At 35.6% G+C, this 16994-nt stretch overlaps 1 long non-coding RNA gene across 1 annotated transcript; it reads left to right on the forward strand.

Annotated features, from left to right (window-relative positions):
- Positions 1 to 14363: 14363 nt before the first annotated feature.
- Positions 14364 to 16483, forward strand: LOC141626778 (uncharacterized). The gene is made up of 3 exons (XR_012536358.1): positions 14364 to 14605; positions 14918 to 14985; positions 15125 to 16483. It is a non-coding gene; the product is annotated as an uncharacterized LOC141626778 (long non-coding RNA).
- The last annotated feature ends 511 nt before the right edge of the window (positions 16484 to 16994 follow it).

A 16994-nucleotide genomic window follows, 5' to 3' on the forward strand; every position in this document is an offset into this window, starting at 1 on the left:
CTACATTATCCTTTATAATCGCTATGTAACACAATTTATCGACCACAACGAGCAATAAATGGGTATATAATGATTAACTCATACTTGATCCTTGAAAATGCTACTTGTATTACAAACTTATTTTCTCTACGAAGAATAAATGATGAATCTTATATAACATTATACTCTGGAATTCAAGGGAACCAAATAAAGTTCATGTAAGATACAAAAGTTTAATTAATTTACACGATCAAGGTCGTTTTGGCTGTCGAGCTTTCTTACTCTAATATATTTATATTTAAAGACATCATACACATCATTCTTCTTCAAGAATGATGAGCTCCCCTTTTCCATAATAATCTTCAAATATCAAGTGCTGGTACCTGAAGAACTATATTGAGCAATGTTACTCAGTCGGTACCAAAGCCATTAGAATAACATAACTGTAACAAAATGCATAATGCGTAAATAAGGTCCCAAACTCGCCAACTTATATGAGACGGTCCTACCTCGCTATTCTTACCAATCTTTTCTGATACAAGACTGGCTCATTATTCCCTAAATTGCGGAAACTTCATCTGGCCCGATTATCATTCTGACAACTCCTAGAAATCTGCATATTTCAAACTTCAGAAGATTCACAAGCCTCTCAAACAGACAGCCTTGCACATGTCAGTAGATAGTGTAGATACATGACAATTTTACCCATTCAAGATATTTCAAGAAATAAGAGATAAGCAAGCAACAAATTAAGGACTAACTACGCTAAACGAATAAATGTTTCGCTGCATCAAAATTTCGCAGCTTTTCTTATATACGGCGGAAAAAAAAAGAGAAATGTCAAGACGATAAATTAAAGAGTAAAGCACATACAAAGTGGCTTCAACTTCATGTTTACAGATCCAGCCTCCACAATCTGAATGATTGAACGGGAAAGGACCAAGTATAAATTTTAATGGCCAATGAGAGGTCGGTCAATCCACCAGTATCCATTCGAGTGCCTGTGCAATCAACCACCTGCTTTGTGAGGGTCAAAATATCTACATAGAGGAAATGGGTCACCGACTCACTACCCATTTATCTGCATCGGCACAAACCCTAGCAATTGACCAAGTAACAAGAGCTTATGCTCATCCCTGGTCGACTGAAAGAGCATAAACAATTGGTTAGCAAAACTACCAAACAAAGAGTCAAAACCGGACCCCTATACATATCTGGGTTAAATGTCATGGGGCCTGCCAGCCTGGGCCACATTCTGGGTGAGCCAGCAGCGGTACGAGCCATAGGGAAAGGCTTCATCAGGCAAACACGCAGGAATGGGTATGGTTTAGAACGGGGTACCAGCACACTATACCATGGGTTGAGGGTCCCCATTTCAGTACATTTTGTCAAAACTATATGGAAGACACCAAGGCCATTAGCACTATACTATTATGCATTTTATCGAAACTAAGCACCCAAACTCATTGAAAGTATCCGAAGAACTTTTCATTACTTCCGTAAGCTTCAATTCCAAGTCTTGCTTTTCAGATATAAGAGTAGAAACTCGAGCTTGATCTTCTACTACGATTGCTGCTCTTGTTGCCTCAACTTTAACTCTCTCTGTAACAAAGTCACCATGAGAGCAAAAATACAACAAGCGGGCAATCCGATTAAATGCTTACTCAAGTTACCTCGAAATCCAATTTTAGGTTATTTAACTCTTTTTCCCATATATGAATTTGATCGAGTGAACCCATAGAGGCCATACTGCCAGCAGAATCATTGATTGCTTGCTGCTTAATGGAATTGAGTTATGCTCTTAATGCGCCTGTGTATTCCTTAGCCTATTACAAGACAACAATAAGTCAAAAGGCACAAAGCTCAATAAATCAAACAAAAAAAACATACACAAGTGAAAGTCTGCCTCATGCTCTCACGTACAAAAATTGTGAAACGTACAATTTATAAGGGTTTGATAGAATGTGATAATGAGTAGTCGGTTAATAAACAACGGTCTCACAAAAAGTACTGCGTGATACCACCTCTTTTGAGAACTTATGACCAAAATAGACATCACAATTGCTTACTCTGTACTGCTCTTCCTCAGCCTTCTCAAAGATTTCACTGAAGTTTGTTCCTGCAATTGCAATTCCAATCCAGTGAAAAGGCAAGCAAAAAATTAAAGTACCATACGAAATATAACATGAAAACTTAAAAGATGGTTTGTCATGTAAGACACATTAAGTCATTAACCATATAATTATATAAGTAATGATTATACGAAGTATATCTGGGTTCCTAGCCGATTCCCCATAGTTAGTTTCAGCAGCCCAATCAGATCCCCTGATATCTAATGTCACATTCTGAGTGTCTCCAATTATAGAGGTTCTTGATCACACAACAAACCGAACACGGGGGTTGATGCCATGATAACATCTAAACGGGCAAATAGTTTTAGCGCCTCTTCCACTACACTATGTGGTTAATTTTTTCTTGTATATCTCGAACTATAGAATCGTTCCTATTCATCTTGGGCAGACACAGCACACCTAAGATATCCCCTCAAATAGTGAACATTGGTCAAGGCTAAGTAAGCAACCCCAAAAAAAAAAAAGCCAACGGACTACGCCAACATATTATATAATGCCCATTGAACAACAATGAGCCCCGTGCGCAACATTTTAAAAGCTTGTAACAAAACCGCTCTTCGGAGACAGACCAACTGGTGCAATGCTCACCCCATACAACAGCAAGTGTGGACACATTAATTTATAAGTACGACACCACTTAATAACACATGTTATAAATATTAGCATACCACAACACAAACAACTAAGGGTATTGGAAAGGGCAGAATGCAAACATACATCATTTAAAAAGGGCAGAATGTAACAAAACCCCTCCTTATATATGAATATAATCAAGTAAGGACATCCTCACCCTCCCTCCAATTCTCTTTTTTTGTCCCTTCATCCCTCTAAATCTGAACAAAACCAAGCAGGGAGACACGATCTTTCCCTTTCTCTGTCCATCTCCTTCCCTCGCCCCTTAATCAAACAAAGTCAAGCATAGACTAATTCTGCTTCCGTCCGTCCGTCCCGCTTAAACTTAACAAAATAAAAATAAAGTAGAGACTATCTCTTTGTAACACAATTACCTCTGTACCCACCCCTCTCCTACCCTTCATCCCCCCAACTGCGCTCATCTATCCACCCCCTCCCTCTCAATCTCAACAAATTAAGCACGTACATCGGTACATACGCTCTCTTTTTCTTCTTCACTTGGACTCGTAATTAATTAAGGAAACTCGTTCTAGGGCCGTAGTATTGGGAGGAGCCCAGAGTTAGCCTCAAGTTCTGCAATTCTCAAACCCAAAGATCTGTAGCCAAAAAGAACACAATAAATATAACAATCCATCAAATAACAATCTTTTGACACTTGTTTACGCGTATCATCGTAGCTACTTAAGGTTACCAAGGAACGAACCAAGACATCAGCCAAAACCCGCATATAAACCAACTAATTGAATGCAATCGCCAAAACCTATAATCGAAACTAATTAAGCTCAGATAGCTTAGGGTTGTACTAATAGAGGTCAAACCAGGATTTGACTCAAATATTTTGTAACACCCCGGCCCAAACCGGGTCGGGAGCGGTTACTTATGATAGCTCACCAGGCTGTGTACATGGCCCACAGATCAACACGGGTCCTTTATAGAGCATTTTGTCCTCACTCATGCGCATCCCGGAAACCTTCCCAGGAGGTCACCCATCCTAAGACTACTCCCAGTCAAGCACGCTTAACTTTGGAGTTCTTTTTGCATGGATGACCATAAAAGAAAGTACACTTTGTTGATATGAGTAGTACTTCCAATCCCTTTAAGCACTAGTCATTTAAGCCTATCACTGGACCTCTTCAATTACCGTGGGGTGTTACATATTTCCACCATTTTCAGACCTTCAAATACACCGATCAATTAAATGACATCTTTTTTCATATATTGAATGCAATTGATGAAACGTATAATCGTATAGCTTAGGGTTGTACTACCAGCAACCCTTCCCTCTCTTTACCACCACCATTCACGCCTTCTCATTGCTATAAGAAGTTTGTAATTAGAAGCAATACAAGCAAATCAAGATGAATTCATTAATCTTATTGACCATCCCTACTCTGAATACAGCTCCAGACAATTGCTAATCACTCCAAACCCCTGAAATTACCATGGATAACCTGAGTTCAATTTATTAGCAGCGTGGGAGGGTGCTTCCTTTTTTTGTTTGCATTGCATGCAATATGCCTGCCCATTTCGTTTCTGATCCTCATTCCTCACACATACAGTCATCATTTAGTACTACTACTACTTAATTAACTCATTACTCATCTGGGTGGTATCTATTCTTTCTCTGAATTCTAAGTTGATTCTACTTTAATTCTGCATACCTTTAGCGTTTCAACTCAACTAGGTAAGTATTCCATCTCAGATTTACCATCTATTCACTAAAAAGGATCTCATCTTTTCAAATGTTTTCCATACCTTTTTCTAATTTTTGTTGAGGTACATCCTATCCTTTTCCAATTCAATATAGAGTGCTTCATTTTTATTTTGTTGTAATTTGAATATTTGATTGGTATTGACTGGAATTGTATATTTGTATTATGACAAAATCAGTATGTGAAAAAGCATCGTACTGAACATTCAAAGTATATAGACAATAATATTTCCAGAAGAAAGTGAACTAACCTTCAAATAAATCGATCAGTGATGGTCAAGTTCAAATTAAGGTGATTACAACAATTGACCAAAAGGATAGTGGTGACAAAGACTAAGAAAATTTATGGAGGAAACAAATTGAGAAAATATAATTCTGTAGCCGACGCACCTGGTCTTGGTGGTGTGAGAGTGAACAACAATAGTAGTCGAACACATGCTACTCGAATACGGCATGCGCGCTCAGATGTGCACACTGAAAATGTGAACCAGATGAGATATTGAACCTGAGTAAAAAAAACAACTTATCCAATTGCAAAATTAAGGCATTGAAAAACACTGAACAAATACGATCCAACGGCTAAAGGGAAGAACTGACATAGGGGTCATTTATCATTTGGCATATTAGTTTTGGTTGAACTCGTTCATGTGACGGTCAGAGTTCTGGATATTGCAAGGTAATTATTTATTCTACAAAAAGCATGGTTAACATCAACAAAAGTATTTTGCAGCTTCTGATTAATGGCCTAAATAAAAACAGTGTTAATCAAGTTTCCAATACCCCAAAAATTATAATACTCCGCCTCTCTTTCCCTCCATCAATGACAAAAGCAACATTGTAATCATCATCTTCACCAACAACTCGATAATGGTGTGCTTATACTTATGTTTCTTCATCTATTTACAGCCAACTCAGTAAGTTTACCCTTTTCCTTTCACCATGTTCCATAGGTGAATAATAATGAACAGAGTTACTTTATTCCACTGTTTCAAAGACGAATAATAGTGGGTTTTTGACTCAGACAAAGGGCCATATACCTTATATTTTTATGGACCTTGAATAGTCTGAATTCGAACTGTGCAGTCTGTGGCACTTAATGATGTTCACCACTAAAGTAAGTAGCAGAACAAACAATCTGCGAAATTGCAAATAACATCCTTCTTAGGTTACTCTACGCCACTGAACCAAACATTCACATTTAAAGAACAGAGAAACCAGTTAAGTAATAGTATGATTACCTGAATTTAATAAATGATCATGGTAACAGCTTGCTTAGTTGACCCATCACAAGTGACACCCTTGTGGATTATGACGCTCAGATGATACAACCTACAAATGAGTATCAAAAGTAAGAAAAATCTCAAACAATACATAATCCAGTCCTAGGATAACCTCTTTTAAGATTCATATTTTCTACTATTGATCACCAATTTGGAAAACCCTATTAATGAATGTCTGTTAGTATAACAAAATAAGCATAAACGGGCCGAAATTAGAAGCCAATCAAATTGACCAACTCAAAAAAAGTTCAAGCTAACTTTCAACAGAACAATTCACTATCTATGTAATCCCAAATTAATCGTCATAAAAAACTAGAATCAACGTAGAACAGATCACTAAACTTTTGATTTTAAGTCCAGGGTGAGTAACTTAATTAAATAAATAAGAAAACGTTTAATTTCAATCTACAAAAGGCATAATTAGCTATAAGTAACCTTTACAAAATGACCAATTAGTATCCCCTAATTTACTTATTCAAAGCCTATTATAATTAAGCCTAAACAGATCAATAAGATGTGGGTTTTAAACACAAATAGATCTGAACGAAAAGACAAAGCAATGTGCTCACATAGTAACACCGCAGTCGGCATCCCCGAGTAATGATCTGCAACCCTAAAGCAGATTTGGCTGGAGGATGAATCCTGACCTGCAACCCAGTAAAGCGACAACGACAAGATCAGAACAGGGAAAAAAGAAGTGTGAGTGTAAACTAAAACTGAAAGTGTGATACAACCGCCAACGCTCCACCGTCACTTGTCACTTTCAGTCACCATTGATGCCATCATTTTCTGCTCCGACGTTCTATACACAGAGAAATCAATGATGAATACAACATAATAAGACCAAATCAAAGCAACCCGTATAAATGACGATTGCATTTTCTCAACTCGTATTAAAACAACCTGTATCAAAACAACCAACAATCAAATGATGGAGGAAACGAATTAAGAATTGGAAAGGGAAATAGAGAAGGGGCCATGGTTCAATTAATGCAATCAATGGTTCTTATACATTAACAATAAGCTAAGAAATGGTATCAGTGAACCAAAAAAACCCAAAAAACAACTCTAAAACTGAATAAACCACCTATAAAATCCTAAAATCAATCATCTAAAATAGAAAACATCCAATCAAGAAACACTATAATTAAATAAAATCACCTTGGAATGTCCAGGACGGCATGACGAAGGGGAAACGACAACCATTGTAATCGATTATCAATTGTTTTTTCACCCAGATATCATCAACCAATTGATGGACCCCGCACCGATAGCATACCAAAATACCGATGGGTAATTGAAGGGAGCACCTGGGAAGCTTGGAAAAGGAAAATAAGGACATATTAAGAGATAGAGAAATGGAGAATGAATGAATGTCGGAAAATAATGAAGAGAAGACTAAAGGGAAATAATGAGTGGCTGAGAAAGGGAGAGAGTAAGGAGAATGAAAGAGTAGAGACTAACCAGCTCTAGGAAAGGAGGAGGAGGAGAGATGAAGAGAAGCAAGAGAGAATCAATAATATAAGAAGAATAAAGAGCAACAGTGCATATATTGTATCTCACGTGAGAAGCATGAAGTTTACTGGCCTACTGTTCATAAGCTACCAATTTTCACAAGTTTAGACATTTATAAGGGTTGTAGAGAGGTAAAAAGGAGGGGTAAAGATGGAAAGATTAGTGAGTGGGCCACATGGGTAGTGGATATAATTAAATGGGTTTAGGTGAGTTAAATAAGGAGTTAGTGGGTGGGCCACATGATGGCATTTGTGTAAATATGAGGAGGGTATAAGGATTATATTGTCCAAAAACATGCCATTTATAGTATGTTTCATTTTGTATGGTTCATCCATTTTAGGTAACTGTTACCTTTGGTCTGGGTCGGAGGGAGTATATAGTATTGATTATCTTTCAACTAAAATATTACTCCGTATCTTGTAATTATTATAATCTTTTTTTAACTAAATTATAATATTTTAATTAAAATAAAACAAAACTGCTATAAATCTAAAAATGTGTATGTATATGAAAAACTTATAAATTGATATTATTAGTTTCGTATAAAAAGACTTATCACATACGTAACTAGGTTTGTGACCCGTGAGATTCACGGGTTTATCTGTTTTAGTTTTGTTATTTTTATCGTATTGTTTATATTTGTCTGAGCAATTAGTTTATCCATTTAAAAAATATAGTCTTGAAATACATAAATGTTTAGTTGGTTAATGCCTTATTTCTTTGACAATTTTGGTTTATTTTCAAAACTTTATATTGTATTTTATTTGTTATTTTGATTTATACTAAAAACATGTGATTTTAAAAAAAGTTACCTTTCATTGAGTTCAATTCATGACACCATGTACAAAAAATTAAATGCTTAAGGTTGCTTTTTTATTAGATTGTATAAATTTTTTACTAAATTTTCTATGTAAAAGTTTGAACGTCGTTTTGTCTTCCGGAAAATAAAGTTAGTAAGTAAAGAAGAAACGACAAATTAATGCATAATGTTGAATTATTTCTCTCTTTTTTTTTTTTCCTTCTTTTTTTGAGAATAATAAATCTCACAATGTAAAGAGCTTAAAACATATAGAATTATAAGGTTTTTTATCTTCTCAATATATTAATTGTCATAAATCATATAGTAGCATAGTTATGAACTTTAATAAATGCTAGTCTTACTATATCATCTATAACAATTTGTCAAAAATTCTAAATTTTATATTTTTGCATAAATGATAAAATGAGTTAAATAATAGCCTACTACAAATATCATTGCAATCTCTTATGTGTTATAAGACATATTGATATAGGATTCATTTACACCCTTTTCCTCTTTATTTTCATACCATCCGACTCAATTTGAGTCGGTTTTATATGTCCTTATTTGCATTTTTTGTGCCCCGAGTCCCTTGACTATGATATTGTGCCCTCCTTGTAGGAATTGAGGCGGGAACGGAAGAATTGATGCAAGAAGATGATTTTATAGAACTAAGTATGAAAAGAGGAGGAAATTGAGCTGAGTTGTAGTCCCAGCCAGTAGGCCGGCAGTCGGTCAACCGGCTGGGACCCCCAAATGTATACAATTCAACAATTTTTGGTGAAGTTACAGAAGACTCCCAGCCGGTCATAAGACCGGCAGCCGGCTACCCGGCTGGGAGGACAAAAGATATGAAGAAATGTTGCAAAATTACAGGAACTTCCCAGCCGGTCATAAGACCGGCAGCCGGCAGCCGGCTGCCCAGCTAGGAGTACCCATAAAGGCTTGGAAGTCAAGAGGAAGTCAATGTAGTCCCAGCCGGTCAGGCATCGGCGGCCGGCCACCCGGTTGAGACCACCTGATGATTTGAAAATGCAATTAATCTTCCAGAAGACTCCCAGCCGGTCATAGGACCGGCAGCCGGTTGCCCGGCTGGGAGTGCATCTCCGCGTTTTAAAGCCCATTTGTAATCTGACCCTAATCGTAGTGCAACCTATAAATACCTCCACCCTTAACCATTTGTACACACAACCCTAGACTTTATAATTTTTCCTTACCAAGTTTGAATCTCTCCTAATTAGTTTACTAATCTTTCCCTAATTAGAACAAGTTCTTCAATAATTATATCATATTTAGTGCTAGAAATTGGGTTGTAAGAAAATTGAAGGTTTCTCCTTTTTTATTTTCAATCCAAGTTCCTTTCTTTGCTATTGAATTGGTATAACTTCTCTCCTTGGTTTCATTTGTTTACATTTGCTTCTCTCTTAAGTTTTGTTTTATTGTTTATGTTAAAATTCTTCTCTTTGTTGTTTGATTGTTGATTTTCATTCTCTCTCTTGTTCATCTTTTCCTTGCTAACCGTTGTTGTTTACACCCAAAGATTGAGTCTTTGATTCTCTTGTGTTAAAGATTGAATCTTTGAGTTTCTTGTGTTAAAGTTTGTGTCTTTTGGTTCAATTCTTGTTCATCTTAGATTAATTTGTCCTTTCTCATAACTTTTGTTGGTTTATTGCATGATTAATAGTGGAATTTATTCTCCCACCATGTTTATGCCTAAATAATCCATCTTTACTAATTTATTTTGTCTTAATAACCATGATTAGTGAGTACTCCTTTAACTAGGACTCGATTATCCCCGACATGAGTTTCCTACTTGGTTAAGACTCATTTAATTGGTCATTTTAGGTGGTGGAAAAGGAAAATTAAGGGGATTGAATTGAGTTCTTGACTTGTTGGAATTATCTTTTTGTCCTTGACCCTTGACCATTGGTGAGAATCAATTAGGTGGAGGATGGTGTGATTTTGGCATGTCTTTTGTTAACCTTGGTTGAGACCGAAAGGGAGAACCTTGGGAGAGCACCCCTAATTTTGGGTTTGAAATCGACCCTCGAGAGAGGGAGTTGGATGACTCGGATTTGAGACGGGAGATTAATGAACCTAGTCTAGTTTAAGCAACCTTGAGATAATGCATGATTTTGGGGGAGTAGAAACTCGGATTTAGGTACCCGACCTTCGAACCCGAGAGGGGGTTGGAAAGGTTTGCTGGTGTCCACTCACGAGACCGAAAGGAAGTGTTTGGCGAATTAGAGCTGTCATCCTCTTTAACACTACCTAATCGACCACTTAGCGGGAACTTAACCTTGTAGGAGCAATTGTCGGAGGAGAAGTCGGGTCCTAGGCTTTTCTTAATATTGATTACATAATTTTCATTCACTTGTTTAATTTCCATTTCTAGTTCATTTGCATTTATTTTATTTAGTTTAGTTGTTTAGTCAAAAAACCATTTCCTTTTATTGTTGACTTAGCTAAGCTTAAGGATTAAAACGATTAGTAATCTTCCTAGCTCCTTGTGGGATCGACCCTCAATTTTGCACAACGACAACCGTGCACTTGCGAGGTATAATTTGAAATCATCAAGTTTTTGGCGCCGTTGCCGGGGAGCAAAGGCTAGATATTAATAGTTTTCGTTCTAGTTTATATTAAGTCTCTTGTGTTACTGTAGACACCTCAAAATGTCTACCTAGCCTTACGGGTACCCGATGATAAGGCTAAAACTAAATGACTAAATGAAAATTGACATTGTTATAGTTAAAGGCTCTTTACACTTACTTCCCCATAAACTATTTAAAATGGCCTAAAACTACCCTTTAACTCTTTTATTTTCCCTTAGTCCATTTTGTTAATTAATGGCATAAAACCATTAGTAAAATATCCATTTCATTCTTTCCAACTTTGATATCCCATTTTATAGCCAAACCTTGCTAATCGTTTTCTGTTAATGGACCCAAATAAATAAGGCAGCCCACCTTATAATTAATACACAAAATATTTTACCAAACAGTCAAGGTGTATGGCATTTCCGGATAGAAATAGTCTGACAAACCATTTATCCCATGTCAAAATAACAGTCCTAGTGATAATTATCCACATGCAAAGGGATAAAACCAAATTTGTTTATTCCTATGAAGATCAAAATATTACCACCAAAGTGATACGTATTGCGTGCAACTACATTAGCACACCGAACGAAAAGCTAAGTAGAATTAGGAGACAAACTCTTATCTTGCTAGTTTTCAATAACCCCAAACTCCACACACTATAAATATACTCCATGGAAATCATAATACAGGGAGGACAAAAATAAAATATTTTCAGGAGGAATCAACAAGGACGTGATCATAATACCAGACCCAAATTCAAATACTTCCGTCATATATCATCCGTTTCAAATATTCTATCCCAATTTCAAATCAAACTACATACATAAATTGTCGCAGTTTTCATATAAGCGCATAAGAGCCAATAATTTACGACAAAATCGATTATTATTAATAGTCAACATCCACATAAGCCTATGGGTACCAGATTCAAATAAGTTTTTCTTTACTCTTTCTTTTTATCTAATTCTTTTATTGTCTTTTATTTATATTTATTTTCTCTAGTTATTATATTGACTAACCTAGTTTATTTCTCTTTGTATATAATTTGTATCTTTTTCGTATTCTATTATTAATTTCGTCAAATATACAATATTACAATTAAATAGTAGAGGCCGTCAGTTTGATGGGCGATCCGGGTGCCTAACACTTTCCCTGGTCGTACCTTTACCCCCGAATCCGCAATCTTTGGTTCAGACCGGAGTGACGGATCAGTCCCCATACCAGGGATCAAAAGGGGTCTTTTTCGTTAACCTTATTTTTGTATGTTTTTGTTTATAAAACCTACTGGCGACTCCATATTTATATATATTTCGAAAAAAGAGATTTTTTCAGGGATCACACAGTGGCGACTCCGCTGGAGACTTAATTATAGGGTAAGACTTTAATTTTGTTTATAATCTTATATATTTGACCTTTTAATTAGAGTTTTTTGTCAAAAACTACCTAATATTTACCTCATTTTCATAAATACTACCTAAAGTTTTTAATTTTGCGAGAAACTACCTAAATTTTCTTGATTATTGTCGAACACTACCAAATTGAAAAATTCGATCAAATTAGACAAAATTCTAACTCGAAAACATTATTTTTGGCATTCAACATACATTATTTACTATATTTAACCACCGCCAATTGTTTAGATTAGCTACTAACACATTTATTTTAATTTTTTTTTACTACAATTTTGACTAGTTTGGCCGAGATTGTGGTTAATTTGGATAAAATTATGATTAATTTGTTTGGCATTTTGACTTATTTGTCGGAAGTTTAGTTAATTTGGAAAAAAAATTGTCGAATTTGCTCATTAATTTCAATTTGGTAGTTTTCGACAAAAGTAAAAAAATATTAGGTAGTTTCTCGCAAAATTTAAAACTTTAGGTAGTATTTATAAAAATAAGGTAAATATTAGGTAATTTTTGACAAAAAAACTCTTTTAATTATGGATCGGGTCTATTTGCATGTCACAATTAGTGTCCTTCTGTTAAATCATACTTTGCGTCAAAAACATAATCCAGTTGGTCGTGGGCTCGTGGCATGCATGCACTGTGCACATTATCTTCGAAGGAGCAAAATTATAACAAACACAAAAATCAAGGCTAACTGTCTAATTTTTCATGGTCTTTGAATTTTAGTTGCAGGGTTGATTGATATTGATTTCTTACGTACTCGTCTGTATTATGCTCGTGTTCTAACTTTTTTTTTTTCCTTTTTCAGCAACTCTCCTATAGCACTGTCTTATAGTATAAGACTGATCCAATAAAAAAAGAAAAGCCCAAGCAAAAACATTGAGATATTAAGTTTTTGATTTTATTTTGATAAATTTATACTTTATAATGAAAACTAACCTATTTAAATATGTAAGTTGTTAATTTAAAATATTAGGTTATTAAAATAAAAGTATTATTTCATATTTTTATTAAATAATTTTGTTGGGCCTTATGCTATTGGGTTAGTCTTACCTAAATATAGGTCTTATAGAATAATTTGTGTTCCTTTTTTTCGTTTTTGTTCGTTTTTATTGTCTCTGTTTCTTATATTAGACAAAAAAGACATAGGCTTTCCGTAAGCCAGTATTATGTCATCTTAAGCTATCCTATTCACCCTCGGTAAAGTATGTTGTATACTTAGAAGGTCCATTCGACCGACTAGGCCTTACACGTATTTTCCACCTCATGACGTCGTGTTTTGGCAACTCGCTTGGTCCATATGACTGGGTGAGCACAAAAGCGAGAGATACCCTCATGGTGTTTTAATGTTGTGAGTACCCAATTTCCTACCCACAAACCTAACCATAGCTCCCGTAAAACCTTTGATTAGGACAATTTATATATATTAACATTGATTGTTTGAAATTGTATCCTAGACTCATTAGGTATCTAAAATAATTCCATACGTATCCACGAGTGGTAAATTCTTTTTTTTAAAGAGAACATTGATACGTTGTTGAGTCCTATTTTTGTGTCGCAATTTTGTGTGTCATAATCATTATCACTAATTCATGGACCACAAATTCTTGTTTGTGACGGCACATCTTGAGTGACGGATACCATTTTACCTCACAAAGTACCCACTTTTTCTCTCTCTGCATCACTATTCATGTGGTCCCCTTTCTCCACTAACCCATTTTGTTACCATTTTATCTCACAAAATATCCGCCACAAATGGTAACCCGTCACAAGGGAGACCAATTGTTCATGGACATAGTAGTAGAATAGGCATGCATTAACCAGTGGCGGATACATAATTTTTTTTTGCGGGGTCCCCTTTAGTTAAGCGATTTGAAAAAAAATCGTCAAAATCGGACCCCCGAGCACAAAGTTATGGTCTTTTGAAGTTTTTCGTTTATAAACGTCATTTTTTGTTTCTAATTTGATCGTTATTGGTTATTAATTATTATTGTTGTTATTAATTATCGTTTAATAATATACAAAAATCAATGTTGTCAAAATACGTAAAGAAGGCGTGATGTAATAAAAAAAAGGTAATCGTAAAATGGGTCACCGTCACTCATTTTCGAATTACCGATAAAAAGTAATGTTAGAAAGACATTTAGAGAGGGGCTTAGTTGAAAAGTTAAATGAATATTAAGGACGAGACTAATAATGTGGGGACAGTTTTTAGCAATTTTGATAAGAAAATAGAAATATTCAACTCTACAAATTACTGTCTAGTACATATTGATACTCCGTAATTGATAAGAGTAGCACGTATATCTAAGACCCTTCTAAATGTATGAACATTGGAAAATACTCTCCAATGAACAGTAGAGCAGTGTTCTCCGTGCTTGGCATGTGATGAACAGTCTTCCTTCTCTCTACCACTCATCATTCCTCTTTATTCTTCCCCTGCTAACCTTAATTTGTTTACTCTTTCATTCTCATCGCCTCTCTCTGCTAACCAAAAATTATTGGTCTTTCATTTTCCTTCTCCTTCAATTGCGATCGGAACAAACTCAGGTGAACAAACTCGATTTCTCCAGCTTAATTTATTTCTATCAATTCTATTGCAAGTTTTATTGTCCACAATTAAACATCGGAAACTATCTATATTATTCCCGATCAATGGGTATTCTTTTAGTGGGATCATAGGTTGGTCTGAATATGGATGTTCATTGATTCACTCACAAACCCATTACTCATATTGTATTTGGTGTTGCTTGTATGGTAAGTTGGGTGTTTTTTGTTCTTATTTTTAATGTGCTCACTTTAATTTGGTTTTACATTGTAATCCCTATTGATTGGTGGTAGTGACTAGCTATCGGGGGTCAGGGTTGCAGGTGACGACATCCACGGTGGTTGAAAGGGTTGAGCGACGGTGGAGAGTTTGGTAATTGCTGGTCAGTTTTATGCTACTATTATTACTGTATTTCTAGGTCTTAGAAATGTGTCGTTTAGTTATTTCTGAAGTAGCGACATGTTTGTGCTTATGTTTTCCTGTGGGCTTGTAGTTGACATTCTGTGCTTATGTTGTTGCAGTTCAAAACCGAGGCTGTTGTGCTTAAATAATGGCTTTCAGATGATGTCGTTATTAGTTAAGTGGCCTTTTTATGTTTTTTGTTTGTTGCTTCATTGGAAGTTCATGATTGGATAGGGTCTTCTTTAAGGGGTGATTTGCCAGTAGCAAAACTGTTATGGGGAAAATCATTTTCTAATTTCTTTATTACATGTGTGGGATCATACTACTGTTGCTTCTCATTATAGTTTACATAGTGCCAGTTTCTTAGTGTCTCAGTTCTGCTTGGGACTAAAAAAAAGAGATAAAGTTGTCTAATTCCTTGATTATTTGTGTTAAATCATACTAATGTTGTTTCTGATCATAGTTTATGTAGTGCCAGTGTCTCAGAGTTGCTTCAGTGTTGCTTCGAACTAAACATATAGGTAATGTAGTTGTGTATTTGGTTGCTGGATTCTAATCGTGTCGCAAGGTAGATTGTCAATTGTCACTTTTTTAATTAATTGGATTAGTGGTTAATGGTTTGACGAGTCCTTCTTTCGGAAGGTAGGCTGCCATTAGACAAATGGTGGTTGGGAAATTAAAGGGCATACGCCATGTTCAGCTCCTCGTCCTTTGCCGATGGGGATATGGTATGTGGTGGCAAATTGTTGATGAGGTATGTGGTTTACGGGTGCTAAAACGGTGGCACAAAAATTAAAGGGCAAGCGTCTTTCAAGAGCACATCGTCATTTACCAATAGGCATAGTAAGAACATGGCCCAATGGTCGGGTACTTTTACAGTTTGGATTGCTGTGTTTCTGATGTGAGACCGTCTCGGATAATCTTTTATGTTCCGCGATAGTTATTTTTTGGCTTATTAACAGAATTCCAGCTTACCTAAACCAGAATACACGATCCATAAGGTTACCAAAAGACTTTCATAGTTCAAACACTTCTAGAATCTCTGACAATGAATCGTTTATGTTTTGTGGCACTGAGCTTCTTACTTCCAAAATGTGCAGCGAAATTAAACTTTCCTACTTTTTGCTGAAAGAATAAATCTTATATAGAAATTAAAGTGCTGCAAAGATTCATTTGATGGACTGTTTTATTTAATTTTTTTGTAGAAATGGAGCTATTTGATGATTATACATTCCGAATAGTGCTCTTTAGAGTAATTTCTCAACTTGTGCTGGTATTAGTGTCGTTCGACTTGGTTGAATACAATTGATGAGAATGTGAGTTATGGTTGATTGCTGGAATTTGTGCTCATGCCTCATAAGTTTTCTGTAGCAACTCAAAATTAGAAGAAAGTTGGAATTTGCTATCAAAGATTAAGAATTTAAGAGCAATAAGACAAAGTGCTTTGAGCTATCGTGAGATTGCAAACCATGCATGTTGTGGAGTTCAGTGTCCGCTATATTGAAGAGTTTTTCTTCCTCTTCCCTCATGAAGGGTCCGAATATTAGTTTAACTATCCGCTTGTATGAACAAAGCAGTGCGGATCGGTATGGAAGTCGTTTCATTTAGCAACAATTCAAATCATACAAGAGATAATAAAAAAACATGGTGTTTGATGAAATTAACCCGTATGCTTTGTCTTTGATGACTCATGTTCTTGGGAATTATGTGATTCAAAAGACATTCTCACTTCCAATTTTGTTCAGTACTTGATAATTCATTTCTGATTAGGCAATCTGTCGTGCTACTGCATATATCTCTGTAACCTAATGGTATAGTTTTTCACCTTTTTAGCGTTGTAGAGCTTGTCACTGTGTGTATGTTAATGTTCACTATTTGTCCATGTTTTTTTTTTGGTAATTCAATGGGTAGATGATTTTTTGTAAAAGTAGAGGTTTTTTTAATCCATTCGATGAAGGATGAGTGGTTGAAACTTATAAGTTTGTTTTG

The sequence above is a fragment of the Silene latifolia genome, chromosome Y (genome assembly GCF_048544455.1).
Source record: "Silene latifolia isolate original U9 population chromosome Y, ASM4854445v1, whole genome shotgun sequence".
NCBI classification, from domain to species: Eukaryota; Viridiplantae; Streptophyta; class Magnoliopsida; order Caryophyllales; family Caryophyllaceae; genus Silene; species Silene latifolia.